The sequence below is a fragment of the Pan paniscus genome, chromosome 19 (genome assembly GCF_029289425.2).
Source record: "Pan paniscus chromosome 19, NHGRI_mPanPan1-v2.0_pri, whole genome shotgun sequence".
NCBI classification, from domain to species: Eukaryota; Metazoa; Chordata; class Mammalia; order Primates; family Hominidae; genus Pan; species Pan paniscus.
This window is the reverse complement of record NC_073268.2, coordinates 21638027-21665309: the sequence shown is the minus strand read 5'-3', so window position 1 is coordinate 21665309 and position 27283 is coordinate 21638027. Positions and strand designations below refer to the sequence as shown.

General features: G+C 56.4%; 1 long non-coding RNA gene and 5 other non-coding genes across 7 annotated transcripts in view; 5 read left to right on the top strand and 1 right to left on the bottom strand.

The window, feature by feature from the left end:
• LOC117976474 (uncharacterized) overlaps positions 1 to 27283 on the bottom strand; it is a 190879-nt gene that overhangs the window by 38566 nt on the left and 125030 nt on the right. For both annotated transcript variants that reach the window (XR_010110633.1, XR_010110634.1), the window contains one exon: positions 1 to 27283. This exon is cut by the window's left edge and continues 38566 nt beyond it; it is cut by the window's right edge and continues 71333 nt beyond it. This is a non-coding gene — a long non-coding RNA (uncharacterized LOC117976474).
• On the top strand, positions 202 to 392 carry LOC134729545 (U2 spliceosomal RNA). The gene has a single exon (XR_010110755.1). It is a non-coding gene; the product is annotated as a U2 spliceosomal RNA (small nuclear RNA).
• On the top strand, positions 6255 to 6445 carry LOC134729544 (U2 spliceosomal RNA). The gene has a single exon (XR_010110754.1). It is a non-coding gene; the product is annotated as a U2 spliceosomal RNA (small nuclear RNA).
• LOC134729543 (U2 spliceosomal RNA) lies at positions 12281 to 12471 on the top strand. The gene has a single exon (XR_010110753.1). It is a non-coding gene; the product is annotated as a U2 spliceosomal RNA (small nuclear RNA).
• On the top strand, positions 18307 to 18497 carry LOC129394549 (U2 spliceosomal RNA). The gene has a single exon (XR_008621835.2). It is a non-coding gene; the product is annotated as a U2 spliceosomal RNA (small nuclear RNA).
• On the top strand, positions 24358 to 24548 carry LOC129394541 (U2 spliceosomal RNA). Its single transcript, XR_008621827.1, has one exon. It is a non-coding gene; the product is annotated as a U2 spliceosomal RNA (small nuclear RNA).

The window sequence follows — 27283 nt, the reverse complement described above, 5'->3', positions numbered from 1 at the left end:
CCCGGGAACGCCGGAAGAAGCACGGGTGTAAGATTTCCCTTTTCAAAGGCGGAGAATAAGAAATCAGCCCGAGAGTGTAAGGGCGTCAATAGCGCTGTGGACGAGACAGAGGGAATGGGGCAAGGAGCGAGGCTGGGGCTCTCACCGCGACTTGAATGTGGATGAGAGTGGGACGGTGACGGCGGGCGCGAAGGCGGCAGCATCGCTTCTCGGCCTTTTGGCTAAGATCAAGTGTAGTATCTGTTCTTATCAGTTTAATATCTGATACGTCCTCTATCCGAGGACAATATATTAAATGGATTTTTGGAGCAGGGAGATGGAATAGGAGCTTGCTCCGTCCACTCCACGCATCGACCTGGTATTGCAGTACCTCCAGGAACGGTGCACCCCCTCCGGGGATACAACGTGTTTCCTAAAAGCAGAGCGAGGTAAGAGACAGTAGCATCTGCGGGGCGGCTTGCACGCCGAGTGCCTGTGACGCGCCGGCTTGACTTAACTGCTTCCCTGAAGTACCGCGAGGGAGGTTCCTGATCTGCGGGCGGTAGGCTTATGCGGCACGCTTCCGTTTCCACCGTGACTACTGCGCTTTGGGAAGGCCACGACCTCCTCCTTTGGGGAGGTCCTTAGGATCTCAGCTTGGCAGTCGAGTGGGTGGCGACCTTTTAAAGGAATGGGATCCACCCGGAATTGAACTTCTTTCTCCTCTCTCTCTCTCTCTCTCTCTCTCTCTCTCTCTCTCTCTCTCTTCACCCCCCCCCGCCTCTCCTCCGTTCTCTCTTTTGGTTTCCCCCACCCCCTCCCAAGTTCTGGGGTACATGTGCAGGACGTGCAGGTTTGGAACATAGATACACGTGTGCCACGGTGCTTTGCTGCACCTATCCACCAGTCGTCTAGGTTTGAAGCCCCGCACGCGTTGGCTATTTGTCCTAATGCTCTCTCTCCCCTTGCCCCCCACGCCCCGTCAGGGCCCGGCGTGTGATGTTCCCCTCCCTGTGTCCCATGTGTTCTCACTGTTCAACTCCCACTTAGGAGCGAGAACATGCGGTGTTTGGTTTTCGCTTCCTGTGTCAGTTTGCTGAGAATGAGGCCTTCCAGCTTCATCCACGTTCCCGCAGAGGACATGAACTCATCCTTTTTTATGGCTGCGTAGTAATTCCATGGTGTATACGTGCCACACTTTCTTTATCCAGCCTATCATTCATGGGCATTCGAGTTGGTTCCAAGTCTTTGCTATTGTAAATAGTGCTGCAGTAAACATACGTGTCCACGTGTCTTCCTAGTAGGAACTTCTTCCTCTTCAGCCCGCTGAGTAGCTGGCACTTTAAGGCAGGTGCCAACGCACCGGCAGCAAGCTTCCTTTTTTGCCCGGGAAAAACTGAGGTGCAGGTAGTATAAGCCATTTATCACGGAACGCACAGGAGCAGAGCTCGAGTCCAAGCATCGTGGCTCCACCCGTCATGCTTGATGCATCTTTAGGCTCCGCTCTAGGTATGCGTATCCTTTACGGGATCAGCCACCGGCAGTTGCCTTGCGACCACGATGACAAACCTCTGCCGGCTCTTTTGGGTCTCATCCCTGTATCTATTAAACGTTGCATCCCAACATAAAGATCGGAATGTTCCTTTCGCTGACCCAGTCTCTCACCCTTTCCAAACTCCAGAAATCTTGTCTGTCCTCGGAAGAACTCCCCCTGCTTCTTTCTCTAAAGGCTGTCTTCAGGCCGGGCACAGTGGGGGGATCGCTTGAGCCCAGAAGGCCGCAGTGAGGTGAGATCGCGCCATTGCACTGCAGCCCCGGCGGCAGAGCCGGAGCCCCGTCTCGAAAGAAACAAACAAAAACCAACCGACCAACCAACAAACAAACACAGACAAAGAAAGAAAGAGCCCAGGCAACCTAGTGAAAACCTGTTCGGGCTGGGGCGTATCTGTACCCCAGCTGTTCCAGAGGCTGAGGCCAGGAGGATGGGTGGACGCTGGGAGGTGGATGCTGCAGTGAGCAGTGATCGCACCACTGCACTCCAGCCTGGGTGACAGAGCCAGACCCCGTCCCAAATAAATAAACATGAAAATAGAGGAACCAGTTTGTAGAAAGCGGGAGAGGGTCCCATTGAACTTCAAGCCTTCGAGCAACAGCTGTGGCTGGACAGGTTGGACCAGCAGGCTGGAGCAGTCGCCATCTTGGCAGGGATCATTGACCCTGATCTATCGCCGGGAGGAGGAAGAGCTGATCTTACGCAGGGAGGGCAGGTGGACTATGCGTGGACTCTGGTGATCTGTTTGGGTGCCAGGTGTTACTCCCAGGGCCACCCGTAACTGTGAATGTGCAGGAACCCTGACTTGAGAAGGGCCTGGCCACGGGGGGCTTAGGCCCCTGGGGAATGAGAGTTTGGTTCCCGGTACCCAGGGAAACCACCAGCATCGGCAGAGGTGATAGCTGGGGAGGAGCGGGGATTTGGACGAGAGACACAGGATGAGTACCGGGGGCAGCCCCGTGATCAACAACTGCTGCAACAGGGGCCGTTTGTTCGACTCGCTAGTCTTCTGTGGCTCTATGCGGTACTAAAGAGCAGAAGACAGAAGATACAAAAACCACAAAAGGTAGCCGGGCGTGGTGCTGCCCGTCAATAATCCCAGCTACTCGGGAGGCTGAGACAGGAGAATCGCTTGAACCCGGGAGGCGGAAGTTTCAGCGAGCCGAGATCACGCCATTGCAGTCCAACCTGAGCGTCCGAGCGAGACTCTATCTCAGAAAATAAAGACAGAATGAAAGAGCCCGGCGCGGTGGCTTACGCCTGTAATCCCAGCGCTTTGGGAGGCCGAGGCGGGCGGATCGCCTGAGGTCAGGAGCTGGAGACCAGCCTGGCCGACATGGCGAAACCCCCTAAAAATACAAAAATGAGCCGGGCGTGGTGGCCTACGCCTGTAATCCCAGCTACCCAGGAGGCTGAGGCAGGAGAATCGCTGGAACCCGGGAGGTAGAGGCTGCAGTGAGCCGAGATCGCGCCACTGCACTCCAGCCTGGGCGACAGAGCAAGAGTTTGTCTGTCAAAAAAAAAAAAAAAAAAAAAAAAAAAAAGCCAGGGTGAGCGGTGGCTCAAGCCTGTAATCGCAAGCAACACTTTGGGAGGCGGCAGCTGGGCGGATCACCGGAGGTCGGGAGTTGGAGACCAGCCTGACCAACATGGAGAAACCCCATGTGTACTAAAAATACAAACTTAGCCGGGCGTGGTGGCACATGCCTGTAGTCCCAGCTGCTCGGGAGGCTGAGGCAGGGGAATCGCTTGAACCCGGGAGGCGGAGGTTGCAGAGAGCCTAGATCGCGCCATTGGACTCCAGGCTGGGTAACAAGAGCGGAACCTCCGTCTGAAAAAAAAAAAAAAATTGGGAGAATTTTGCTCCCACTGCCGTCAAAATCCCATGTGTATTTCACACTTACAGCACAGCTCCGTTAGAACTGACCACATTTCCAGGGCTCCCTAGATACCTGTGGCCAGCGGCTGCCATACTGCACCGTGCTGGGCTGTAGAATGGGGATGACAAGACAGGGCGGCGGAGATTGGGTTGGCGTGAAGCGAGGGAAACACTCGGCCGCAGGACAAAACTAAAACAGCAAGGGGGCACCGAAAGACTCAGTAGTCCACATGAATATCTTGATTATGTTGTAGCCGAGATAATGTAGGGTCCACCCCTACCGGGTCTGTGGGTTTTCTCTTCGTGTGTGTGCGCGGAGACGAGAGATCGAAGAGATAAAGACAGAAGACAAAGAGATAGGAAGAAAGACAGCTGGGCCCGGGGGACCACTGCCACCAAAGCGCGGAGACAGACAGGTAGTGGCCCCGAATGCCTGGAGGCGCTGCTATTTATTGTAGTCAAGGCAAGGGGGCAGGGTAAGGAGTGCCAGTCATCTCCAGTGATCGATAGGTCACGCGAGTCACGTGTCCACTGGACAGGGGGCCTTTCCCTTTGTGGTAGCCGAGGTGGAGAGGGAGGACAGCAAACGTCAGCGTTTCTTCTATGCACTTATCAGAAAGATCGAAGACTGTGGTACTCCTACTAATTCTGCTACTGCTGTCTTCTAAGAACTTAAAAGGAGGAGCCAGGTGTACAGGCGGAACATGAAAGTGAAGAAGGAGCGTGCCCACTGAAGCACAGCATCACAGGGAGACGTTGGAGCCTCCGGATGACTGCGGGCCGGCCTGGCTAATGTCAGACCTCCCACAAGAGGTGGTGGAGCGGAGCGTTCTCTGTCTCCCCTGGAGAGAGGGAGATTCCCTTTCCCGGCCTGCTAAGTAACGGGTGCCTTCCCAGGCACTGGGGCCGCCGCTAGACCAAGGCCTGCTAAGTAACCAGGGCCTTCCCAGGCACTGGCATTACCGCTAGGCCAAGGAGCCCTCCAGCGGCCCTTCTCTGGGCGTGAATGAGGGCTCACACTCTTGTCTCCTGGTCACCTCTCACTGTGGCCCTTCAGCTCCTAACTCTGTGTGGCCTGGTTTCCCCCAAGGTAATCATAATGGAACAGAGATCATTATGGTAATAGAACAAAGAGTAATGCTACAAACTAATGATTAATAATAGTCAGATATAATCCTATCCGTTTCCTATCTCTAGTAAAACTTTTCTTATTCTAATAATTTTCTTTACTATACTGGAACAGCTTGTGCCTTCAGGCTCTTGCCTGGGCACCTGGGTGGCTTGCGGCCCACAAGATAAGATATATTGCGTTGAACTATAGTTTATGTTGATTGCTGAATGATTTAGGGCGGGGGGGTGGGCACCCTCTGAAATTCTGCCCTGGAGGAGAGGCCTCACCCTAACCCTGGCCGTGGCTAATAATAAGGCCCACCTCTTAGGGCCGTGGAGTGAAATTAAGTTTTCCAGGTAATGCGCAGTAGAGCCCTCAGCCCTCCGCTGAAGTTGCGTTAGGAAGGAGGAAGGGAGAGGTAAATGCTGAGCCCGCAGGCGGCAGTCTGTGCCTCGGAGAGAAACTTTATCCCAACCTTGCTGGGGGCCTTGACGCCCACCTTGCCCCAAGAGCACCCCGGCAGTCACCCCTGCCCTCTGGGGTCCTGCCACCCCGAGCCCGACCTTCCCCCTTTTCCCCCGCGCCGGGCCAATAGCCTCCTAACTGCGTCGTGCTCATCACGGTCTGCCGTGCTCATCACCTTTGCGTCGTTTCTTCGCTCCACAAACGTTTGCTGAGCGCCTTCCACACGCCAGGCGCCAGACTCGCGCGGGGAAACAGGGATAAGCACTGAGGAGGGGTCCCAGCCCTCAGCGATGGGATTTCAGAGCGGGAGATAAAGGGTTGCCCAGAAGGGTGGTGAGTGGAATAGCTGATATAAACAACGGGGGCGCGATGAAATACACAGGAGGGCTGCTAGTCACATACGGGGCGGGTGCCGAGGGCCCTTGACTAAGGGAGGCTTCCTGGACGGGTGACACCCAAGCGGAGTCCTGACGACCTGCGTCAGAAGTAGCCAGGCGAGGAGGAGGGGAAGGGAATCCACGTCCCGAGCAGGGAGGCAGCTTTCCCTACACAGCACAGGACACGGTCCGCGCACAGAAGCCGCAGGAGACGCAGGCACAGGGGCTGGGGAGAATCCTTGCTGGGCCCTCGCCGCCTCCCTCTGCTGGGTGTCTGGTGCCAGCCTCCTGCCTGGCAGAGGAACTCCAGCCCCTGCTCCCGGAAGCCCCTCCAGGCCTTCGGCTTCCCTGACTGGGCATGGGCCCCTCGTCCCCTCGGGTACGGGGCCGGTCTCCCCGCCCGCGGGCGGCGAAGTAAAGGCCCAGCGCAGCCCGCGCTCCTGCCCTGGGGCCTCGTCTTTCTCCAGGAAAACGTGGACCGCTCTCCGCCGACAGGTCTCTTCCACAGACCCCTGTCGCCTTCGCCCCCAGTCTCTTCCGGTTCTGTCTTTTCGCTGGCTCGATACGAACAAGGAAGTCGCCCCCAGCGGAGCCCCGGCTCCCCCAGGCAGAGGCGGCCCCGGGGGCGGAGTCAACGGCGGAGGCCACGCCCTCCGTGAAAGGGCGGGGCATGCAAATTCGAAATGAAAGCCCGGGAACGCCGGAAGAAGCACGGGTGTAAGATTTCCCTTTTCAAAGGCGGAGAATAAGAAATCAGCCCGAGAGTGTAAGGGCGTCAATAGCGCTGTGGACGAGACAGAGGGAATGGGGCAAGGAGCGAGGCTGGGGCTCTCACCGCGACTTGAATGTGGATGAGAGTGGGACGGTGACGGCGGGCGCGAAGGCGGCAGCATCGCTTCTCGGCCTTTTGGCTAAGATCAAGTGTAGTATCTGTTCTTATCAGTTTAATATCTGATACGTCCTCTATCCGAGGACAATATATTAAATGGATTTTTGGAGCAGGGAGATGGAATAGGAGCTTGCTCCGTCCACTCCACGCATCGACCTGGTATTGCAGTACCTCCAGGAACGGTGCACCCCCTCCGGGGATACAACGTGTTTCCTAAAAGCAGAGCGAGGTAAGAGACAGTAGCATCTGCGGGGCGGCTTGCACGCCGAGTGCCTGTGACGCGCCGGCTTGACTTAACTGCTTCCCTGAAGTACCGCGAGGGAGGTTCCTGATCTGCGGGCGGTAGGCTTATGCGGCACGCTTCCGTTTCCACCGTGACTACTGCGCTTTGGGAAGGCCACGACCTCCTCCTTTGGGGAGGTCCTTAGGATCTCAGCTTGGCAGTCGAGTGGGTGGCGACCTTTTAAAGGAATGGGATCCACCCGGAATTGAACTTCTTTCTCCTCTCTCTCTCTCTTCACCCCCCCCCCCGCCTCTCCTCCGTTCTCTCTTTTGGTTTCCCCCACCCCCTCCCAAGTTCTGGGGTACATGTGCAGGACGTGCAGGTTTGGAACATAGATACACGTGTGCCACGGTGCTTTGCTGCACCTATCCACCAGTCGTCTAGGTTTGAAGCCCCGCACGCGTTGGCTATTTGTCCTAATGCTCTCTCTCCCCTTGCCCCCCACGCCCCGTCAGGGCCCGGCGTGTGATGTTCCCCTCCCTGTGTCCCATGTGTTCTCACTGTTCAACTCCCACTTAGGAGCGAGAACATGCGGTGTTTGGTTTTCGCTTCCTGTGTCAGTTTGCTGAGAATGAGGCCTTCCAGCTTCATCCACGTTCCCGCAGAGGACATGAACTCATCCTTTTTTATGGCTGCGTAGTAATTCCATGGTGTATACGTGCCACACTTTCTTTATCCAGCCTATCATTCATGGGCATTCGAGTTGGTTCCAAGTCTTTGCTATTGTAAATAGTGCTGCAGTAAACATACGTGTCCACGTGTCTTCCTAGTAGGAACTTCTTCCTCTTCAGCCCGCTGAGTAGCTGGCACTTTAAGGCAGGTGCCAACGCACCGGCAGCAAGCTTCCTTTTTTGCCCGGGAAAAACTGAGGTGCAGGTAGTATAAGCCATTTATCACGGAACGCACAGGAGCAGAGCTCGAGTCCAAGCATCGTGGCTCCACCCGTCATGCTTGATGCATCTTTAGGCTCCGCTCTAGGTATGCGTATCCTTTACGGGATCAGCCACCGGCAGTTGCCTTGCGACCACGATGACAAACCTCTGCCGGCTCTTTTGGGTCTCATCCCTGTATCTATTATACGTTGCATCCCAACATAAAGATCGGAATGTTCCTTTCGCTGACCCAGTCTCTCACCCTTTCCAAACTCCAGAAATCTTGTCTGTCCTCGGAAGAACTCCCCCTGCTTCTTTCTCTAAAGGCTGTCTTCAGGCCGGGCACAGTGGGGGGATCGCTTGAGCCCAGAAGGCCGCAGTGAGGTGAGATCGCGCCATTGCACTGCAGCCCCGGCGGCAGAGCCGGAGCCCCGTCTCGAAAGAAACAAACAAAAACCAACCGACCAACCAACAAACAAACACAGACAAAGAAAGAAAGAGCCCAGGCAACCTAGTGAAAACCTGTTCGGGCTGGGGCGTATCTGTACCCCAGCTGTTCCAGAGGCTGAGGCCAGGAGGATGGGTGGACGCTGGGAGGTGGATGCTGCAGTGAGCAGTGATCGCACCACTGCACTCCAGCCTGGGTGACAGAGCCAGACCCCGTCCCAAATAAATAAACATGAAAATAGAGGAACCAGTTTGTAGAAAGCGGGAGAGGGTCCCATTGAACTTCAAGCCTTCGAGCAACAGCTGTGGCTGGACAGGTTGGACCAGCAGGCTGGAGCAGTCGCCATCTTGGCAGGGATCATTGACCCTGATCTATCGCCGGGAGGAGGAAGAGCTGATCTTACGCAGGGAGGGCAGGTGGACTATGCGTGGACTCTGGTGATCTGTTTGGGTGCCAGGTGTTACTCCCAGGGCCACCCGTAACTGTGAATGTGCAGGAACCCTGACTTGAGAAGGGCCTGGCCACGGGGGGCTTAGGCCCCTGGGGAATGAGAGTTTGGTTCCCGGTACCCAGGGAAACCACCAGCATCGGCAGAGGTGATAGCTGGGGAGGAGCGGGGATTTGGACGAGAGACACAGGATGAGTACCGGGGGCAGCCCCGTGATCAACAACTGCTGCAACAGGGGCCGTTTGTTCGACTCGCTAGTCTTCTGTGGCTCTATGCGGTACTAAAGAGCAGAAGACAGAAGATACAAAAACCACAAAAGGTAGCCGGGCGTGGTGCTGCCCGTCAATAATCCCAGCTACTCGGGAGGCTGAGACAGGAGAATCGCTTGAACCCGGGAGGCGGAAGTTTCAGCGAGCCGAGATCACGCCATTGCAGTCCAACCTGAGCGTCCGAGCGAGACTCTATCTCAGAAAATAAAGACAGAATGAAAGAGCCCGGCGCGGTGGCTTACGCCTGTAATCCCAGCGCTTTGGGAGGCCGAGGCGGGCGGATCGCCTGAGGTCAGGAGCTGGAGACCAGCCTGGCCGACATGGCGAAACCCCCTAAAAATACAAAAATGAGCCGGGCGTGGTGGCCTACGCCTGTAATCCCAGCTACCCAGGAGGCTGAGGCAGGAGAATCGCTGGAACCCGGGAGGTAGAGGCTGCAGTGAGCCGAGATCGCGCCACTGCACTCCAGCCTGGGCGACAGAGCAAGAGTTTGTCTGTCAAAAAAAAAAAAAAAAAAAAAAAAAAAAGCCAGGGTGAGCGGTGGCTCAAGCCTGTAATCGCAAGCAACACTTTGGGAGGCAGCAGCTGGGCGGATCACCGGAGGTCGGGAGTTGGAGACCAGCCTGACCAACATGGAGAAACCCCATGTGTACTAAAAATACAAACTTAGCCGGGCGTGGTGGCACATGCCTGTAGTCCCAGCTGCTCGGGAGGCTGAGGCAGGGGAATCGCTTGAACCCGGGAGGCGGAGGTTGCAGAGAGCCTAGATCGCGCCATTGGACTCCAGGCTGGGTAACAAGAGCGGAACCTCCGTCTGAAAAAAAAAAAAAAAAATTGGGAGAATTTTGCTCCCACTGCCGTCAAAATCCCATGTGTATTTCACACTTACAGCACAGCTCCGTTAGAACTGACCACATTTCCAGGGCTCCCTAGATACCTGTGGCCAGCGGCTGCCATACTGCACCGTGCTGGGCTGTAGAATGGGGATGACAAGACAGGGCGGCGGAGATTGGGTTGGCGTGAAGCGAGGGAAACACTCGGCCGCAGGACAAAACTAAAACAGCAAGGGGGCACCGAAAGACTCAGTAGTCCACATGAATATCTTGATTATGTTGTAGCCGAGATAATGTAGGGTCCACCCCTACCGGGTCTGTGGGTTTTCTCTTCGTGTGTGTGCGCGGAGACGAGAGATCGAAGAGATAAAGACAGAAGACAAAGAGATAGGAAGAAAGACAGCTGGGCCCGGGGGACCACTGCCACCAAAGCGCGGAGACAGACAGGTAGTGGCCCCGAATGCCTGGAGGCGCTGCTATTTATTGTAGTCAAGGCAAGGGGGCAGGGTAAGGAGTGCCAGTCATCTCCAGTGATCGATAGGTCACGCGAGTCACGTGTCCACTGGACAGGGGGCCTTTCCCTTTGTGGTAGCCGAGGTGGAGAGGGAGGACAGCAAACGTCAGCGTTTCTTCTATGCACTTATCAGAAAGATCGAAGACTGTGGTACTCCTACTAATTCTGCTACTGCTGTCTTCTAAGAACTTAAAAGGAGGAGCCAGGTGTACAGGCGGAACATGAAAGTGAAGAAGGAGCGTGCCCACTGAAGCACAGCATCACAGGGAGACGTTGGAGCCTCCGGATGACTGCGGGCCGGCCTGGCTAATGTCAGACCTCCCACAAGAGGTGGTGGAGCGGAGCGTTCTCTGTCTCCCCTGGAGAGAGGGAGATTCCCTTTCCCGGCCTGCTAAGTAACGGGTGCCTTCCCAGGCACTGGGGCCGCCGCTAGACCAAGGCCTGCTAAGTAACCAGGGCCTTCCCAGGCACTGGCATTACCGCTAGGCCAAGGAGCCCTCCAGCGGCCCTTCTCTGGGCGTGAATGAGGGCTCACACTCTTGTCTCCTGGTCACCTCTCACTGTGGCCCTTCAGCTCCTAACTCTGTGTGGCCTGGTTTCCCCCAAGGTAATCATAATGGAACAGAGATCATTATGGTAATAGAACAAAGAGTAATGCTACAAACTAATGATTAATAATAGTCAGATATAATCCTATCCGTTTCCTATCTCTAGTAAAACTTTTCTTATTCTAATAATTTTCTTTACTATACTGGAACAGCTTGTGCCTTCAGGCTCTTGCCTGGGCACCTGGGTGGCTTGCGGCCCACAAGATAAGATATATTGCGTTGAACTATAGTTTATGTTGATTGCTGAATGATTTAGGGCGGGGGGGTGGGCACCCTCTGAAATTCTGCCCTGGAGGAGAGGCCTCACCCTAACCCTGGCCGTGGCTAATAATAAGGCCCACCTCTTAGGGCCGTGGAGTGAAATTAAGTTTTCCAGGTAATGCGCAGTAGAGCCCTCAGCCCTCCGCTGAAGTTGCGTTAGGAAGGAGGAAGGGAGAGGTAAATGCTGAGCCCGCAGGCGGCAGTCTGTGCCTCGGAGAGAAACTTTATCCCAACCTTGCTGGGGGCCTTGACGCCCACCTTGCCCCAAGAGCACCCCGGCAGTCACCCCTGCCCCCTGGGGTCCTGCCACCCCGAGCCCGACCTTCCCCCTTTTCCCCCGCGCCGGGCCAATAGCCTCCTAACTGCGTCGTGCTCATCACGGTCTGCCGTGCTCATCACCTTTGCGTCGTTTCTTCGCTCCACAAACGTTTGCTGAGCGCCTTCCACACGCCAGGCGCCAGACTCGCGCGGGGAAACAGGGATAAGCACTGAGGAGGGGTCCCAGCCCTCAGCGATGGGATTTCAGAGCGGGAGATAGAGGGTTGCCCAGAAGGGTGGTGAGTGGAATAGCTGATATAAACAACGGGGGCGCGATGAAATACACAGGAGGGCTGCTAGTCACATACGGGGCGGGTGCCGAGGGCCCTTGACTAAGGGAGGCTTCCTGGACGGGTGACACCCAAGCGGAGTCCTGACGACCTGCGTCAGAAGTAGCCAGGCGAGGAGGAGGGGAAGGGAATCCACGTCCCGAGCAGGGAGGCAGCTTTCCCTACACAGCACAGGACACGGTCCGCGCACAGAAGCCGCAGGAGACGCAGGCACAGGGGCTGGGGAGAATCCTTGCTGGGCCCTCGCCGCCTCCCTCTGCTGGGTGTCTGGTGCCAGCCTCCTGCCTGGCAGAGGAACTCCAGCCCCTGCTCCCGGAAGCCCCTCCAGGCCTTCGGCTTCCCTGACTGGGCATGGGCCCCTCGTCCCCTCGGGTACGGGGCCGGTCTCCCCGCCCGCGGGCGGCGAAGTAAAGGCCCAGCGCAGCCCGCGCTCCTGCCCTGGGGCCTCGTCTTTCTCCAGGAAAACGTGGACCGCTCTCCGCCGACAGGTCTCTTCCACAGACCCCTGTCGCCTTCGCCCCCAGTCTCTTCCGGTTCTGTCTTTTCGCTGGCTCGATACGAACAAGGAAGTCGCCCCCAGCGGAGCCCCGGCTCCCCCAGGCAGAGGCGGCCCCGGGGGTGGAGTCAACGGCGGAGGCCACGCCCTCCGTGAAAGGGCGGGGCATGCAAATTCGAAATGAAAGCCCGGGAACGCCGGAAGAAGCACGGGTGTAAGATTTCCCTTTTCAAAGGCGGAGAATAAGAAATCAGCCCGAGAGTGTAAGGGCGTCAATAGCGCTGTGGACGAGACAGAGGGAATGGGGCAAGGAGCGAGGCTGGGGCTCTCACCGCGACTTGAATGTGGATGAGAGTGGGACGGTGACGGCGGGCGCGAAGGCGGCAGCATCGCTTCTCGGCCTTTTGGCTAAGATCAAGTGTAGTATCTGTTCTTATCAGTTTAATATCTGATACGTCCTCTATCCGAGGACAATATATTAAATGGATTTTTGGAGCAGGGAGATGGAATAGGAGCTTGCTCCGTCCACTCCACGCATCGACCTGGTATTGCAGTACCTCCAGGAACGGTGCACCCCCTCCGGGGATACAACGTGTTTCCTAAAAGCAGAGCGAGGTAAGAGACAGTAGCATCTGCGGGGCGGCTTGCACGCCGAGTGCCTGTGACGCGCCGGCTTGACTTAACTGCTTCCCTGAAGTACCGCGAGGGAGGTTCCTGATCTGCGGGCGGTAGGCTTATGCGGCACGCTTCCGTTTCCACCGTGACTACTGCGCTTTGGGAAGGCCACGACCTCCTCCTTTGGGGAGGTCCTTAGGATCTCAGCTTGGCAGTCGAGTGGGTGGCGACCTTTTAAAGGAATGGGATCCACCCGGAATTGAACTTCTTTCTCCTCTCTCTCTCTCTTCACCCCCCCCCCCGCCTCTCCTCCGTTCTCTCTTTTGGTTTCCCCCACCCCCTCCCAAGTTCTGGGGTACATGTGCAGGACGTGCAGGTTTGGAACATAGATACACGTGTGCCACGGTGCTTTGCTGCACCTATCCACCAGTCGTCTAGGTTTGAAGCCCCGCACGCGTTGGCTATTTGTCCTAATGCTCTCTCTCCCCTTGCCCCCCACGCCCCGTCAGGGCCCGGCGTGTGATGTTCCCCTCCCTGTGTCCCATGTGTTCTCACTGTTCAACTCCCACTTAGGAGCGAGAACATGCGGTGTTTGGTTTTCGCTTCCTGTGTCAGTTTGCTGAGAATGAGGCCTTCCAGCTTCATCCACGTTCCCGCAGAGGACATGAACTCATCCTTTTTTATGGCTGCGTAGTAATTCCATGGTGTATACGTGCCACACTTTCTTTATCCAGCCTATCATTCATGGGCATTCGAGTTGGTTCCAAGTCTTTGCTATTGTAAATAGTGCTGCAGTAAACATACGTGTCCACGTGTCTTCCTAGTAGGAACTTCTTCCTCTTCAGCCCGCTGAGTAGCTGGCACTTTAAGGCAGGTGCCAACGCACCGGCAGCAAGCTTCCTTTTTTGCCCGGGAAAAACTGAGGTGCAGGTAGTATAAGCCATTTATCACGGAACGCACAGGAGCAGAGCTCGAGTCCAAGCATCGTGGCTCCACCCGTCATGCTTGATGCATCTTTAGGCTCCGCTCTAGGTATGCGTATCCTTTACGGGATCAGCCACCGGCAGTTGCCTTGCGACCACGATGACAAACCTCTGCCGGCTCTTTTGGGTCTCATCCCTGTATCTATTATACGTTGCATCCCAACATAAAGATCGGAATGTTCCTTTCGCTGACCCAGTCTCTCACCCTTTCCAAACTCCAGAAATCTTGTCTGTCCTCGGAAGAACTCCCCCTGCTTCTTTCTCTAAAGGCTGTCTTCAGGCCGGGCACAGTGGGGGGATCGCTTGAGCCCAGAAGGCCGCAGTGAGGTGAGATCGCGCCATTGCACTGCAGCCCCGGCGGCAGAGCCGGAGCCCCGTCTCGAAAGAAACAAACAAAAACCAACCGACCAACCAACAAACAAACACAGACAAAGAAAGAAAGAGCCCAGGCAACCTAGTGAAAACCTGTTCGGGCTGGGGCGTATCTGTACCCCAGCTGTTCCAGAGGCTGAGGCCAGGAGGATGGGTGGACGCTGGGAGGTGGATGCTGCAGTGAGCAGTGATCGCACCACTGCACTCCAGCCTGGGTGACAGAGCCAGACCCCGTCCCAAATAAATAAACATGAAAATAGAGGAACCAGTTTGTAGAAAGCGGGAGAGGGTCCCATTGAACTTCAAGCCTTCGAGCAACAGCTGTGGCTGGACAGGTTGGACCAGCAGGCTGGAGCAGTCGCCATCTTGGCAGGGATCATTGACCCTGATCTATCGCCGGGAGGAGGAAGAGCTGATCTTACGCAGGGAGGGCAGGTGGACTATGCGTGGACTCTGGTGATCTGTTTGGGTGCCAGGTGTTACTCCCAGGGCCACCCGTAACTGTGAATGTGCAGGAACCCTGACTTGAGAAGGGCCTGGCCACGGGGGGCTTAGGCCCCTGGGGAATGAGAGTTTGGTTCCCGGTACCCAGGGAAACCACCAGCATCGGCAGAGGTGATAGCTGGGGAGGAGCGGGGATTTGGACGAGAGACACAGGATGAGTACCGGGGGCAGCCCCGTGATCAACAACTGCTGCAACAGGGGCCGTTTGTTCGACTCGCTAGTCTTCTGTGGCTCTATGCGGTACTAAAGAGCAGAAGACAGAAGATACAAAAACCACAAAAGGTAGCCGGGCGTGGTGCTGCCCGTCAATAATCCCAGCTACTCGGGAGGCTGAGACAGGAGAATCGCTTGAACCCGGGAGGCGGAAGTTTCAGCGAGCCGAGATCACGCCATTGCAGTCCAACCTGAGCGTCCGAGCGAGACTCTATCTCAGAAAATAAAGACAGAATGAAAGAGCCCGGCGCGGTGGCTTACGCCTGTAATCCCAGCGCTTTGGGAGGCCGAGGCGGGCGGATCGCCTGAGGTCAGGAGCTGGAGACCAGCCTGGCCGACATGGCGAAACCCCCTAAAAATACAAAAATGAGCCGGGCGTGGTGGCCTACGCCTGTAATCCCAGCTACCCAGGAGGCTGAGGCAGGAGAATCGCTGGAACCCGGGAGGTAGAGGCTGCAGTGAGCCGAGATCGCGCCACTGCACTCCAGCCTGGGCGACAGAGCAAGAGTTTGTCTGTCAAAAAAAAAAAAAAAAAAAAAAAAAAAAGCCAGGGTGAGCGGTGGCTCAAGCCTGTAATCGCAAGCAACACTTTGGGAGGCAGCAGCTGGGCGGATCACCGGAGGTCGGGAGTTGGAGACCAGCCTGACCAACATGGAGAAACCCCATGTGTACTAAAAATACAAACTTAGCCGGGCGTGGTGGCACATGCCTGTAGTCCCAGCTGCTCGGGAGGCTGAGGCAGGGGAATCGCTTGAACCCGGGAGGCGGAGGTTGCAGAGAGCCTAGATCGCGCCATTGGACTCCAGGCTGGGTAACAAGAGCGGAACCTCCGTCTGAAAAAAAAAAAAAAAAATTGGGAGAATTTTGCTCCCACTGCCGTCAAAATCCCATGTGTATTTCACACTTACAGCACAGCTCCGTTAGAACTGACCACATTTCCAGGGCTCCCTAGATACCTGTGGCCAGCGGCTGCCATACTGCACCGTGCTGGGCTGTAGAATGGGGATGACAAGACAGGGCGGCGGAGATTGGGTTGGCGTGAAGCGAGGGAAACACTCGGCCGCAGGACAAAACTAAAACAGCAAGGGGGCACCGAAAGACTCAGTAGTCCACATGAATATCTTGATTATGTTGTAGCCGAGATAATGTAGGGTCCACCCCTACCGGGTCTGTGGGTTTTCTCTTCGTGTGTGTGCGCGGAGACGAGAGATCGAAGAGATAAAGACAGAAGACAAAGAGATAGGAAGAAAGACAGCTGGGCCCGGGGGACCACTGCCACCAAAGCGCGGAGACAGACAGGTAGTGGCCCCGAATGCCTGGAGGCGCTGCTATTTATTGTAGTCAAGGCAAGGGGGCAGGGTAAGGAGTGCCAGTCATCTCCAGTGATCGATAGGTCACGCGAGTCACGTGTCCACTGGACAGGGGGCCTTTCCCTTTGTGGTAGCCGAGGTGGAGAGGGAGGACAGCAAACGTCAGCGTTTCTTCTATGCACTTATCAGAAAGATCGAAGACTGTGGTACTCCTACTAATTCTGCTACTGCTGTCTTCTAAGAACTTAAAAGGAGGAGCCAGGTGTACAGGCGGAACATGAAAGTGAAGAAGGAGCGTGCCCACTGAAGCACAGCATCACAGGGAGACGTTGGAGCCTCCGGATGACTGCGGGCCGGCCTGGCTAATGTCAGACCTCCCACAAGAGGTGGTGGAGCGGAGCGTTCTCTGTCTCCCCTGGAGAGAGGGAGATTCCCTTTCCCGGCCTGCTAAGTAACGGGTGCCTTCCCAGGCACTGGGGCCGCCGCTAGACCAAGGCCTGCTAAGTAACCAGGGCCTTCCCAGGCACTGGCATTACCGCTAGGCCAAGGAGCCCTCCAGCGGCCCTTCTCTGGGCGTGAATGAGGGCTCACACTCTTGTCTCCTGGTCACCTCTCACTGTGGCCCTTCAGCTCCTAACTCTGTGTGGCCTGGTTTCCCCCAAGGTAATCATAATGGAACAGAGATCATTATGGTAATAGAACAAAGAGTAATGCTACAAACTAATGATTAATAATAGTCAGATATAATCCTATCCGTTTCCTATCTCTAGTAAAACTTTTCTTATTCTAATAATTTTCTTTACTATACTGGAACAGCTTGTGCCTTCAGGCTCTTGCCTGGGCACCTGGGTGGCTTGCGGCCCACAAGATAAGATATATTGCGTTGAACTATAGTTTATGTTGATTGCTGAATGATTTAGGGCGGGGGGGTGGGCACCCTCTGAAATTCTGCCCTGGAGGAGAGGCCTCACCCTAACCCTGGCCGTGGCTAATAATAAGGCCCACCTCTTAGGGCCGTGGAGTGAAATTAAGTTTTCCAGGTAATGCGCAGTAGAGCCCTCAGCCCTCCGCTGAAGTTGCGTTAGGAAGGAGGAAGGGAGAGGTAAATGCTGAGCCCGCAGGCGGCAGTCTGTGCCTCGGAGAGAAACTTTATCCCAACCTTGCTGGGGGCCTTGACGCCCACCTTGCCCCAAGAGCACCCCGGCAGTCACCCCTGCCCCCTGGGGTCCTGCCACCCCGAGCCCGACCTTCCCCCTTTTCCCCCGCGCCGGGCCAATAGCCTCCTAACTGCGTCGTGCTCATCACGGTCTGCCGTGCTCATCACCTTTGCGTCGTTTCTTCGCTCCACAAACGTTTGCTGAGCGCCTTCCACACGCCAGGCGCCAGACTCGCGCGGGGAAACAGGGATAAGCACTGAGGAGGGGTCCCAGCCCTCAGCGATGGGATTTCAGAGCGGGAGATAGAGGGTTGCCCAGAAGGGTGGTGAGTGGAATAGCTGATATAAACAACGGGGGCGCGATGAAATACACAGGAGGGCTGCTAGTCACATACGGGGCGGGTGCCGAGGGCCCTTGACTAAGGGAGGCTTCCTGGACGGGTGACACCCAAGCGGAGTCCTGACGACCTGCGTCAGAAGTAGCCAGGCGAGGAGGAGGGGAAGGGAATCCACGTCCCGAGCAGGGAGGCAGCTTTCCCTACACAGCACAGGACACGGTCCGCGCACAGAAGCCGCAGGAGACGCAGGCACAGGGGCTGGGGAGAATCCTTGCTGGGCCCTCGCCGCCTCCCTCTGCTGGGTGTCTGGTGCCAGCCTCCTGCCTGGCAGAGGAACTCCAGCCCCTGCTCCCGGAAGCCCCTCCAGGCCTTCGGCTTCCCTGACTGGGCATGGGCCCCTCGTCCCCTCGGGTACGGGGCCGGTCTCCCCGCCCGCGGGCGGCGAAGTAAAGGCCCAGCGCAGCCCGCGCTCCTGCCCTGGGGCCTCGTCTTTCTCCAGGAAAACGTGGACCGCTCTCCGCCGACAGGTCTCTTCCACAGACCCCTGTCGCCTTCGCCCCCAGTCTCTTCCGGTTCTGTCTTTTCGCTGGCTCGATACGAACAAGGAAGTCGCCCCCAGCGGAGCCCCGGCTCCCCCAGGCAGAGGCGGCCCCGGGGGTGGAGTCAACGGCGGAGGCCACGCCCTCCGTGAAAGGGCGGGGCATGCAAATTCGAAATGAAAGCCCGGGAACGCCGGAAGAAGCACGGGTGTAAGATTTCCCTTTTCAAAGGCGGAGAATAAGAAATCAGCCCGAGAGTGTAAGGGCGTCAATAGCGCTGTGGACGAGACAGAGGGAATGGGGCAAGGAGCGAGGCTGGGGCTCTCACCGCGACTTGAATGTGGATGAGAGTGGGACGGTGACGGCGGGCGCGAAGGCGGCAGCATCGCTTCTCGGCCTTTTGGCTAAGATCAAGTGTAGTATCTGTTCTTATCAGTTTAATATCTGATACGTCCTCTATCCGAGGACAATATATTAAATGGATTTTTGGAGCAGGGAGATGGAATAGGAGCTTGCTCCGTCCACTCCACGCATCGACCTGGTATTGCAGTACCTCCAGGAACGGTGCACCCCCTCCGGGGATACAACGTGTTTCCTAAAAGCAGAGCGAGGTAAGAGACAGTAGCATCTGCGGGGCGGCTTGCACGCCGAGTGCCTGTGACGCGCCGGCTTGACTTAACTGCTTCCCTGAAGTACCGCGAGGGAGGTTCCTGATCTGCGGGCGGTAGGCTTATGCGGCACGCTTCCGTTTCCACCGTGACTACTGCGCTTTGGGAAGGCCACGACCTCCTCCTTTGGGGAGGTCCTTAGGATCTCAGCTTGGCAGTCGAGTGGGTGGCGACCTTTTAAAGGAATGGGATCCACCCGGAATTGAACTTCTTTCTCCTCTCTCTCTGTCTCTCTCTCTCTCTCTCTCTCTCTCTCTCTTCACCCCCCCCCCGCCTCTCCTCCGTTCTCTCTTTTGGTTTCCCCCACCCCCTCCCAAGTTCTGGGGTACATGTGCAGGACGTGCAGGTTTGGAACATAGATACACGTGTGCCACGGTGCTTTGCTGCACCTATCCACCAGTCGTCTAGGTTTGAAGCCCCGCACGCGTTGGCTATTTGTCCTAATGCTCTCTCTCCCCTTGCCCCCCACGCCCCGTCAGGGCCCGGCGTGTGATGTTCCCCTCCCTGTGTCCCATGTGTTCTCACTGTTCAACTCCCACTTAGGAGCGAGAACATGCGGTGTTTGGTTTTCGCTTCCTGTGTCAGTTTGCTGAGAATGAGGCCTTCCAGCTTCATCCACGTTCCCGCAGAGGACATGAACTCATCCTTTTTTATGGCTGCGTAGTAATTCCATGGTGTATACGTGCCACACTTTCTTTATCCAGCCTATCATTCATGGGCATTCGAGTTGGTTCCAAGTCTTTGCTATTGTAAATAGTGCTGCAGTAAACATACGTGTCCACGTGTCTTCCTAGTAGGAACTTCTTCCTCTTCAGCCCGCTGAGTAGCTGGCACTTTAAGGCAGGTGCCAACGCACCGGCAGCAAGCTTCCTTTTTTGCCCGGGAAAAACTGAGGTGCAGGTAGTATAAGCCATTTATCACGGAACGCACAGGAGCAGAGCTCGAGTCCAAGCATCGTGGCTCCACCCGTCATGCTTGATGCATCTTTAGGCTCCGCTCTAGGTATGCGTATCCTTTACGGGATCAGCCACCGGCAGTTGCCTTGCGACCACGATGACAAACCTCTGCCGGCTCTTTTGGGTCTCATCCCTGTATCTATTAAACGTTGCATCCCAACATAAAGATCGGAATGTTCCTTTCGCTGACCCAGTCTCTCACCCTTTCCAAACTCCAGAAATCTTGTCTGTCCTCGGAAGAACTCCCCCTGCTTCTTTCTCTAAAGGCTGTCTTCAGGCCGGGCACAGTGGGGGGATCGCTTGAGCCCAGAAGGCCGCAGTGAGGTGAGATCGCGCCATTGCACTGCAGCCCCGGCGGCAGAGCCGGAGCCCCGTCTCGAAAGAAACAAACAAAAACCAACCGACCAACCAACAAACAAACACAGACAAAGAAAGAAAGAGCCCAGGCAACCTAGTGAAAACCTGTTCGGGCTGGGGCGTATCTGTACCCCAGCTGTTCCAGAGGCTGAGGCCAGGAGGATGGGTGGACGCTGGGAGGTGGATGCTGCAGTGAGCAGTGATCGCACCACTGCACTCCAGCCTGGGTGACAGAGCCAGACCCCGTCCCAAATAAATAAACATGAAAATAGAGGAACCAGTTTGTAGAAAGCGGGAGAGGGTCCCATTGAACTTCAAGCCTTCGAGCAACAGCTGTGGCTGGACAGGTTGGACCAGCAGGCTGGAGCAGTCGCCATCTTGGCAGGGATCATTGACCCTGATCTATCGCCGGGAGGAGGAAGAGCTGATCTTACGCAGGGAGGGCAGGTGGACTATGCGTGGACTCTGGTGATCTGTTTGGGTGCCAGGTGTTACTCCCAGGGCCACCCGTAACTGTGAATGTGCAGGAACCCTGACTTGAGAAGGGCCTGGCCACGGGGGGCTTAGGCCCCTGGGGAATGAGAGTTTGGTTCCCGGTACCCAGGGAAACCACCAGCATCGGCAGAGGTGATAGCTGGGGAGGAGCGGGGATTTGGACGAGAGACACAGGATGAGTACCGGGGGCAGCCCCGTGATCAACAACTGCTGCAACAGGGGCCGTTTGTTCGACTCGCTAGTCTTCTGTGGCTCTATGCGGTACTAAAGAGCAGAAGACAGAAGATACAAAAACCACAAAAGGTAGCCGGGCGTGGTGCTGCCCGTCAATAATCCCAGCTACTCGGGAGGCTGAGACAGGAGAATCGCTTGAACCCGGGAGGCGGAAGTTTCAGCGAGCCGAGATCACGCCATTGCAGTCCAACCTGAGCGTCCGAGCGAGACTCTATCTCAGAAAATAAAGACAGAATGAAAGAGCCCGGCGCGGTGGCTTACGCCTGTAATCCCAGCGCTTTGGGAGGCCGAGGCGGGCGGATCGCCTGAGGTCAGGAGCTGGAGACCAGCCTGGCCGACATGGCGAAACCCCCTAAAAATACAAAAATGAGCCGGGCGTGGTGGCCTACGCCTGTAATCCCAGCTACCCAGGAGGCTGAGGCAGGAGAATCGCTGGAACCCGGGAGGTAGAGGCTGCAGTGAGCCGAGATCGCGCCACTGCACTCCAGCCTGGGCGACAGAGCAAGAGTTTGTCTGTCAAAAAAAAAAAAAAAAAAAAAAAAAAAAGCCAGGGTGAGCGGTGGCTCAAGCCTGTAATCGCAAGCAACACTTTGGGAGGCGGCAGCTGGGCGGATCACCGGAGGTCGGGAGTTGGAGACCAGCCTGACCAACATGGAGAAACCCCATGTGTACTAAAAATACAAACTTAGCCGGGCGTGGTGGCACATGCCTGTAGTCCCAGCTGCTCGGGAGGCTGAGGCAGGGGAATCGCTTGAACCCGGGAGGCGGAGGTTGCAGAGAGCCTAGATCGCGCCATTGGACTCCAGGCTGGGTAACAAGAGCGGAACCTCCGTCTGAAAAAAAAAAAAAAATTGGGAGAATTTTGCTCCCACTGCCGTCAAAATCCCATGTGTATTTCACACTTACAGCACAGCTCCGTTAGAACTGACCACATTTCCAGGGCTCCCTAGATACCTGTGGCCAGCGGCTGCCATACTGCACCGTGCTGGGCTGTAGAATGGGGATGACAAGACAGGGCGGCGGAGATTGGGTTGGCGTGAAGCGAGGGAAACACTCGGCCGCAGGACAAAACTAAAACAGCAAGGGGGCACCGAAAGACTCAGTAGTCCACATGAATATCTTGATTATGTTGTAGCCGAGATAATGTAGGGTCCACCCCTACCGGGTCTGTGGGTTTTCTCTTCGTGTGTGTGCGCGGAGACGAGAGATCGAAGAGATAAAGACAGAAGACAAAGAGATAGGAAGAAAGACAGCTGGGCCCGGGGGACCACTGCCACCAAAGCGCGGAGACAGACAGGTAGTGGCCCCGAATGCCTGGAGGCGCTGCTATTTATTGTAGTCAAGGCAAGGGGGCAGGGTAAGGAGTGCCAGTCATCTCCAGTGATCGATAGGTCACGCGAGTCACGTGTCCACTGGACAGGGGGCCTTTCCCTTTGTGGTAGCCGAGGTGGAGAGGGAGGACAGCAAACGTCAGCGTTTCTTCTATGCACTTATCAGAAAGATCGAAGACTGTGGTACTCCTACTAATTCTGCTACTGCTGTCTTCTAAGAACTTAAAAGGAGGAGCCAGGTGTACAGGCGGAACATGAAAGTGAAGAAGGAGCGTGCCCACTGAAGCACAGCATCACAGGGAGACGTTGGAGCCTCCGGATGACTGCGGGCCGGCCTGGCTAATGTCAGACCTCCCACAAGAGGTGGTGGAGCGGAGCGTTCTCTGTCTCCCCTGGAGAGAGGGAGATTCCCTTTCCCGGCCTGCTAAGTAACGGGTGCCTTCCCAGGCACTGGGGCCGCCGCTAGACCAAGGCCTGCTAAGTAACCAGGGCCTTCCCAGGCACTGGCATTACCGCTAGGCCAAGGAGCCCTCCAGCGGCCCTTCTCTGGGCGTGAATGAGGGCTCACACTCTTGTCTCCTGGTCACCTCTCACTGTGGCCCTTCAGCTCCTAACTCTGTGTGGCCTGGTTTCCCCCAAGGTAATCATAATGGAACAGAGATCATTATGGTAATAGAACAAAGAGTAATGCTACAAACTAATGATTAATAATAGTCAGATATAATCCTATCCGTTTCCTATCTCTAGTAAAACTTTTCTTATTCTAATAATTTTCTTTACTATACTGGAACAGCTTGTGCCTTCAGGCTCTTGCCTGGGCACCTGGGTGGCTTGCGGCCCACAAGATAAGATATATTGCGTTGAACTATAGTTTATGTTGATTGCTGAATGATTTAGGGCGGGGGGGTGGGCACCCTCTGAAATTCTGCCCTGGAGGAGAGGCCTCACCCTAACCCTGGCCGTGGCTAATAATAAGGCCCACCTCTTAGGGCCGTGGAGTGAAATTAAGTTTTCCAGGTAATGCGCAGTAGAGCCCTCAGCCCTCCGCTGAAGTTGCGTTAGGAAGGAGGAAGGGAGAGGTAAATGCTGAGCCCGCAGGCGGCAGTCTGTGCCTCGGAGAGAAACTTTATCCCAACCTTGCTGGGGGCCTTGACGCCCACCTTGCCCCAAGAGCACCCCGGCAGTCACCCCTGCCCTCTGGGGTCCTGCCACCCCGAGCCCGACCTTCCCCCTTTTCCCCCGCGCCGGGCCAATAGCCTCCTAACTGCGTCGTGCTCATCACGGTCTGCCGTGCTCATCACCTTTGCGTCGTTTCTTCGCTCCACAAACGTTTGCTGAGCGCCTTCCACACGCCAGGCGCCAGACTCGCGCGGGGAAACAGGGATAAGCACTGAGGAGGGGTCCCAGCCCTCAGCGATGGGATTTCAGAGCGGGAGATAGAGGGTTGCCCAGAAGGGTGGTGAGTGGAATAGCTGATATAAACAACGGGGGCGCGATGAAATACACAGGAGGGCTGCTAGTCACATACGGGGCGGGTGCCGAGGGCCCTTGACTAAGGGAGGCTTCCTGGACGGGTGACACCCAAGCGGAGTCCTGACGACCTGCGTCAGAAGTAGCCAGGCGAGGAGGAGGGGAAGGGAATCCACGTCCCGAGCAGGGAGGCAGCTTTCCCTACACAGCACAGGACACGGTCCGCGCACAGAAGCCGCAGGAGACGCAGGCACAGGGGCTGGGGAGAATCCTTGCTGGGCCCTCGCCGCCTCCCTCTGCTGGGTGTCTGGTGCCAGCCTCCTGCCTGGCAGAGGAACTCCAGCCCCTGCTCCCGGAAGCCCCTCCAGGCCTTCGGCTTCCCTGACTGGGCATGGGCCCCTCGTCCCCTCGGGTACGGGGCCGGTCTCCCCGCCCGCGGGCGGCGAAGTAAAGGCCCAGCGCAGCCCGCGCTCCTGCCCTGGGGCCTCGTCTTTCTCCAGGAAAACGTGGACCGCTCTCCGCCGACAGGTCTCTTCCACAGACCCCTGTCGCCTTCGCCCCCAGTCTCTTCCGGTTCTGTCTTTTCGCTGGCTCGATACGAACAAGGAAGTCGCCCCCAGCGGAGCCCCGGCTCCCCCAGGCAGAGGCGGCCCCGGGGGCGGAGTCAACGGCGGAGGCCACGCCCTCCGTGAAAGGGCGGGGCATGCAAATTCGAAATGAAAGCCCGGGAACGCCGGAAGAAGCACGGGTGTAAGATTTCCCTTTTCAAAGGCGGAGAATAAGAAATCAGCCCGAGAGTGTAAGGGCGTCAATAGCGCTGTGGACGAGACAGAGGGAATGGGGCAAGGAGCGAGGCTGGGGCTCTCACCGCGACTTGAATGTGGATGAGAGTGGGACGGTGACGGCGGGCGCGAAGGCGGCAGCATCGCTTCTCGGCCTTTTGGCTAAGATCAAGTGTAGTATCTGTTCTTATCAGTTTAATATCTGATACGTCCTCTATCCGAGGACAATATATTAAATGGATTTTTGGAGCAGGGAGATGGAATAGGAGCTTGCTCCGTCCACTCCACGCATCGACCTGGTATTGCAGTACCTCCAGGAACGGTGCACCCCCTCCGGGGATACAACGTGTTTCCTAAAAGCAGAGCGAGGTAAGAGACAGTAGCATCTGCGGGGCGGCTTGCACGCCGAGTGCCTGTGACGCGCCGGCTTGACTTAACTGCTTCCCTGAAGTACCGCGAGGGAGGTTCCTGATCTGCGGGCGGTAGGCTTATGCGGCACGCTTCCGTTTCCACCGTGACTACTGCGCTTTGGGAAGGCCACGACCTCCTCCTTTGGGGAGGTCCTTAGGATCTCAGCTTGGCAGTCGAGTGGGTGGCGACCTTTTAAAGGAATGGGATCCACCCGGAATTGAACTTCTTTCTCCTCTCTCTCTCTCTCTTCACCCCCCCCCCCCGCCTCTCCTCCGTTCTCTCTTTTGGTTTCCCCCACCCCCTCCCAAGTTCTGGGGTACATGTGCAGGACGTGCAGGTTTGGAACATAGATACACGTGTGCCACGGTGCTTTGCTGCACCTATCCACCAGTCGTCTAGGTTTGAAGCCCCGCACGCGTTGGCTATTTGTCCTAATGCTCTCTCTCCCCTTGCCCCCCACGCCCCGTCAGGGCCCGGCGTGTGATGTTCCCCTCCCTGTGTCCCATGTGTTCTCACTGTTCAACTCCCACTTAGGAGCGAGAACATGCGGTGTTTGGTTTTCGCTTCCTGTGTCAGTTTGCTGAGAATGAGGCCTTCCAGCTTCATCCACGTTCCCGCAGAGGACATGAACTCATCCTTTTTTATGGCTGCGTAGTAATTCCATGGTGTATACGTGCCACACTTTCTTTATCCAGCCCATCATTCATGGGCATTCGAGTTGGTTCCAAGTCTTTGCTATTGTAAATAGTGCTGCAGTAAACATACGTGTCCACGTGTCTTCCTAGTAGGAACTTCTTCCTCTTCAGCCCGCTGAGTAGCTGGCACTTTAAGGCAGGTGCCAACGCACCGGCAGCAAGCTTCCTTTTTTGCCCGGGAAAAACTGAGGTGCAGGTAGTATAAGCCATTTATCACGGAACGCACAGGAGCAGAGCTCGAGTCCAAGCATCGTGGCTCCACCCGTCATGCTTGATGCATCTTTAGGCTCCGCTCTAGGTATGCGTATCCTTTACGGGATCAGCCACCGGCAGTTGCCTTGCGACCACGATGACAAACCTCTGCCGGCTCTTTTGGGTCTCATCCCTGTATCTATTATACATTGCATCCCAACATAAAGATCGGAATGTTCCTTTCGCTGACCCAGTCTCTCACCCTTTCCAAACTCCAGAAATCTTGTCTGTCCTCGGAAGAACTCCCCCTGCTTCTTTCTCTAAAGGCTGTCTTCAGGCCGGGCACAGTGGGGGGATCGCTTGAGCCCAGAAGGCCGCAGTGAGGTGAGATCGCGCCATTGCACTGCAGCCCCGGCGGCAGAGCCGGAGCCCCGTCTCGAAAGAAACAAACAAAAACCAACCGACCAACCAACAAACAAACACAGACAAAGAAAGAAAGAGCCCAGGCAACCTAGTGAAAACCTGTTCGGGCTGGGGCGTATCTGTACCCCAGCTGTTCCAGAGGCTGAGGCCAGGAGGATGGGTGGACGCTGGGAGGTGGATGCTGCAGTGAGCAGTGATCGCACCACTGCACTCCAGCCTGGGTGACAGAGCCAGACCCCGTCCCAAATAAATAAACATGAAAATAGAGGAACCAGTTTGTAGAAAGCGGGAGAGGGTCCCATTGAACTTCAAGCCTTCGAGCAACAGCTGTGGCTGGACAGGTTGGACCAGCAGGCTGGAGCAGTCGCCATCTTGGCAGGGATCATTGACCCTGATCTATCGCCGGGAGGAGGAAGAGCTGATCTTACGCAGGGAGGGCAGGTGGACTATGCGTGGACTCTGGTGATCTGTTTGGGTGCCAGGTGTTACTCCCAGGGCCACCCGTAACTGTGAATGTGCAGGAACCCTGACTTGAGAAGGGCCTGGCCACGGGGGGCTTAGGCCCCTGGGGAATGAGAGTTTGGTTCCCGGTACCCAGGGAAACCACCAGCATCGGCAGAGGTGATAGCTGGGGAGGAGCGGGGATTTGGACGAGAGACACAGGATGAGTACCGGGGGCAGCCCCGTGATCAACAACTGCTGCAACAGGGGCCGTTTGTTCGACTCGCTAGTCTTCTGTGGCTCTATGCGGTACTAAAGAGCAGAAGACAGAAGATACAAAAACCACAAAAGGTAGCCGGGCGTGGTGCTGCCCGTCAATAATCCCAGCTACTCGGGAGGCTGAGACAGGAGAATCGCTTGAACCCGGGAGGCGGAAGTTTCAGCGAGCCGAGATCACGCCATTGCAGTCCAACCTGAGCGTCCGAGCGAGACTCTATCTCAGAAAATAAAGACAGAATGAAAGAGCCCGGCGCGGTGGCTTACGCCTGTAATCCCAGCGCTTTGGGAGGCCGAGGCGGGCGGATCGCCTGAGGTCAGGAGCTGGAGACCAGCCTGGCCGACATGGCGAAACCCCCTAAAAATACAAAAATGAGCCGGGCGTGGTGGCCTACGCCTGTAATCCCAGCTACCCAGGAGGCTGAGGCAGGAGAATCGCTGGAACCCGGGAGGTAGAGGCTGCAGTGAGCCGAGATCGCGCCACTGCACTCCAGCCTGGGCGACAGAGCAAGAGTTTGTCTGTCAAAAAAAAAAAAAAAAAAAAAAAAAAAAAGCCAGGGTGAGCGGTGGCTCAAGCCTGTAATCGCAAGCAACACTTTGGGAGGCGGCAGCTGGGCGGATCACCGGAGG